Raw genomic sequence first — 4,990 nt, forward strand, 5'->3', positions numbered from 1 at the left:
CTCGCTTTTCTTTTCGCACATCTCACTTCCCACTATTCACTTCTCACTTTGCACATCTCACTTCTCGCTTCTTTTCACTTACTTTTCACTTATCACTTTTCACTTGTCGCTTCTCTTTTCTCACTTCCAAACTTTTATTTTTCATGAGGTGAAAATGCATTGGAAAATTACTTCGACTTAGAGAATATGGAATAACGAAGGTATCGACTTACGGAGGGTACGTAGTATACTACATCCAAGGGTCTTTGAATTTCATCGAGTAAGGATAAATATTGAGTTACTGAACATCGAGAAAGAGTTTGCTCCATTTGGATTTATTGTGATGAACTATACGAAAAGTATCTTTTCTAGTAGGGTTTCGATCATAATGCTCCACGGATTCTTCTCAGATTTCCAGGGAAAAAGGATTCCTTCTGGAAACTCAAGAGGATTTCGTTCCAAAAGCTTAAAGGATTCCAATGAAAAGCCCAAACGGGATCTGTTTGGAAACTCGAAAGGGTTCCGTTTGGAAGCATGACACGAATTCGTTCGACAACATGAAAATATTTGGATCAGCAGCTCAAAAGGTTTCCACTCGGAACTACAAAATGGTTTATTTCAGAAGCCTAAAAGATATATATTCGTTAGCCTTAAAGATGTGCGTTCAGTCAGCCTTGTTTTGGGCTTCCAAACATTTTTTAGGCTCCCAAACTTTTTTTTTTCAGGCTTCTAAACGTGATTCCTGATGGGTTTCCGATAGGAATTTATTTGGTTTTCCGAACGGAATCTTTGCGAGCATTCAATTGGCATTCATTTGGGCGTACAAAATCTTGTTGGGCTTTCGAATGGATTTCTTTTGGACTTCCGAATGGAATGCTTTTGGGCTACTCAATGAAATTGTATGCTTCTAAACGAATGGGCTTCTGAACGATTTTTTATTGAAAACTCCGAACAAAATCATTAGAGTAAAATCAGCAGTGATTCAAATCGTTCGGGGCTGTCAGTTTGAATATGAATCTGAAACATTGAATTTCCCAGCAGCTGTTCTAGATTCAGTTTTTATGCCAGTCAACTGTCAAAAAAATAAAACTGGTATAACGCTCCGCTCTATTTTCTGCAGATTTGAACCACGATTGAATCACGAGATTCAAATATTTTTCAATTGTTTTGGTGTATGGATGCGTCATTTTATCTACGGATCAATCCACTATGCAATTCCGGCGCCTTTTTTTGGCAGTAACATAATGATTTCAATTAATTGAAAATTTGAAAAACATTAATAGAACACTGCTGGGGAAACCAGCAAGTTTGTTCTATTTTGTTCAAGATTCAAACTAGAATAATGGTCGAAAATTTAGAATCAAACTGAATCACTCCTGATTTCACCCTTATGTACTTCCAAACGGAATCCTTTTGAGCTTTCTTACAAAATCTTTTTGGAGTTCCTTTCAGAAGCTCAAGAAATATGGTCAGAAATTCAAAAAAAAATCCATGTAGAAGCCCAAAACGGTTCGTGTTCGGTGGCCCAAAAGGGCTTCATCCATTATGCTAAAGAATTTGAGTCGGTATCCTATAATGAATTGACCTTTCTCGTGAAAATAGTTATCTCGTTTCATTCTTGAAGATTCACAGATTTATTGAAGTTTAACTTTTCCAAAGAGAACACCCCTTTAACTTTTTTTAAAACCGAAAAAAAACGTTCTGTAGTGTAAACCGACCTGAATAGTTGGCTCAACGTTGGGCTCTGATCCTACAAATGCTACGCCATATTAAGGTCACTCCTGACGGAATCCAAGTTTAAAAGTGCTCGCGTTTTCAGGGGCACACCACTCGATACGGAAGCAACGCACAACTGTCATTTTTATTATTTCACGCATGCTGCGACGCAGCAAAGCTAAATCAACAAAAATGACAGTTGTGCGCCGCCTCTGAATCGAGTGGTGTGCCCCCGAAAACGCAAGCACTTTTAAAATTGGATTCCGTCAGGAGTGACCTTAAGATTGAGTCACGTTTGTGTTAAATTTAAAAAAAAAATAGCTAGAAACCCAATAAATATGTGTTCTTTAGGAACGTTAACCTTAAAGTTGACCTTGAATAAGAGAAAGAATCGATTGATTCATTTTAGCTGAGAAAAGAAAATACAGTTCTTATAGCAATACTATCAGATACTTTTTTTATTGTCTTCCATAAACTGTGTTTATACCTCAGCCTTAACCGAAATCCGAAAACTATAGCCTCCTCGATGCACGAGAAAAGCACCACAAATGCTGGGTGGATGATTTTGAGTTTTTTGTTCTCAGTGGATGCACAATATTTCGATCTCCTCAAACAAACAAAGAAACGGAGCATTTTCCTACAAATTCTTCTCCCCTACGTCTATGAAAACAATCATTCCTACACTTCCATCCGGATTTCAAACGGAGAGCCCCAGATGAAATTGAGCAACACACAAATTACCTTGGATTGTTTTACGACTGAATTTCCTTATTTCCTCCTGAGTCTTGAAACTGAACTGAACGAAACTTGCGAAAAAGTCACGCACGTGCGTTCTCCGCACCGTGATCAATCCCAGCCCCGAACGACTGACTGCCTGGTGGCTGCCGGTTCCACATGAATGGGGTCTTCCGTGGAAATCGAAGTTGATGGAAGAAGGTAACGAGAATACAAAAAACACACCAGGCGATGACTGATTGCGAAACGACGACGATTCACAATTTGACGAACGTGCTCCTTTCGCCTTTTCCGGTTTCGTCTTCACTCCTTTTCTTTTGCAACCAGCAGCGCCAGCCAGCCAGCGTGCGCTCGTGCCGATCCGTGGTCTGGATCCTTGTTGGTGGACCACACTCTGTTCCGTTCACACATGGTTTCGTCGTGACTGTCGACAATTTGAGTGAAGCCGCCCCCAACCCCCGTCAAATTGCCTCATATACGTGTATGTGGGAAGCGGAGACAGGCTCCTTCTTCACGTTTGTCATATTTACATTCATAACTAAATTACCGAGTGATTTGCTGGCGCTGTGCCCTTTCCTTCGTCATCCGACCGTCACCGCCGCCTACTTTGTCCCGTTTGACAGCAGCAGCAGCAGTTGAACAAAGCAGGCAAGGGATGCTTCCTTTTACGATTTATTCAAATTTTTCCATTTTCTTTTCTTGATCAAATTTATTATTTTCAAATTGGAAATTTCCCTCAAACTTTTCTGAAGGTGAATGATTGGGGAGGGAGTGTCCTTCTTTCCAGGAAGTATCCGATACAAATCATAAAGTTTTGATTCGTCACCGGTTAAGTGATTGTTGGAAAAATGTTTAAATTTATTCAGTAATTGGCGGTTCCTTTTAGGAATGTCGAAATATAATAATAATAATAATAAAATTAATTTATTGTACAAGACATGTTGACTAAACATTTATTGTTATTGTTATTCTTACATTTACGCAATGTAAGCAAGTGATCAACTGATCAACTCAGTTAATTTCAAATCATAATTATCAATTGTTTAACGTGCTGCCTCTACAGTGCCTATTGCCAAACATATTTAAGTATTTTTAGTACGGCGATCATTTAAATTTTGTTGTGTAGCATAATGATATTTTTTTTGTTAAGCAATTCTAGATTTTACCAGGATCTTAGAAGGAATTCCATTTTCATAGGCTTAAAGTTTATTTCCAGCTTGAAAACTGGAGCAAAGTTGTGACTGAATTCAGTCCATTTAGTGATTATGCAGTGCACACTGGAACAAAATTACCCATCATGCAATCCAATTACGTCGTCATCCAGAACTGTTCCGTAATTCGGTTTCGGAAACGATGAAGGCGACGACCCATTGAGGGATGGATGGCTTTACACATTCGTTCGCTCACACTCACTGTGTGCAACTCTGGCTGTAACTGAAGATAAGGAAGTTGGAATTTTAATTAGCGCCAAAACGGATTATCGCTTTTCTTCCTGTTGTGCCGCTCGGTCGGCATCAGAGTTTGAAGCTTCGACTCTCGTTTCCGAAGAAGACAAAGTTTCACCGAACGGAAAGCCGGTACCAGAGAGTGGGCCAGGCCGAAGTCTACGGAACGGAGCAGATGAGCCACAGCCATCTAACCAACCAACCAACCAACCAACCAATCCACCAACCAGCTAGGATCTTGATATGTCATCACTTCTACAGACCACCGCATCCACCACCCACCCACAAACACCTTGGCACACGCTCCGGTACCACCTTTGTCGGAATTTTGGCAAATGTTTCAACACGACGACGATGGAGGCGGAAAGATATTTTAATTTACACGGCTTGTTGCAAACACTTAATCACCTATGCAAATTTGACAGTTGGGAAGTAATTTATTACGCTTTCACTCGGCAGTGACAGTTTCGAACACAAAGTAGACAGACCCGGGGGGTGGTTCCGATCTGGGAATGTCGGTGGGAGCTGTGATGTGCTTCCATTTGGCTTTAAGTTCCGAAAAGTTGATGAGAAAAAGTTTGTAGTGGATTGGGGAAACGATAAATACAAATGATGAATTCATTTGCTTTATATAAGAACTTATTTATTACAAGAATAACAATTACCATAGTTCTTATTTTTCTGATTGCTATTGGAAAAAGCAGATGGTTTGATAGCACTTCATCACTCTAAAACATAAGTATTCTTTGCGATCAGTGGCGCCGAGAGTGGGTAGGACAAGTACGACATGTCCTAAGCATGAATGTTCTTGAGAAGGAAGTCAAGGCAATGTCTTACCCATGGTTATGGTAGAAACTTATTATCTGGGTATTTATTTTTGTTGCAACACTATCTGTTAGGTCTGATTTCTGGGCCCACAAAAATAGCTCTCCGTCTTTTTATTTTATTTTATTTCGTCTTTTCAGAAATCAAGAAGACTATTTTTCTATCCTTGAGCCAGGACGAAGCATATTCCCCGAATTAAACCAGGAATTATTGGTTTTTCGTCTCTGACGACAGCATAAATCTAAATCTAGCTGATGTTGAAGAAAGGTCGTCCAGGACAAACGAATTGA

The sequence above is a fragment of the Armigeres subalbatus genome, chromosome 3 (assembly GCF_024139115.2).
Source record: "Armigeres subalbatus isolate Guangzhou_Male chromosome 3, GZ_Asu_2, whole genome shotgun sequence".
Classification (NCBI taxonomy): Eukaryota; Metazoa; Arthropoda; class Insecta; order Diptera; family Culicidae; genus Armigeres; species Armigeres subalbatus.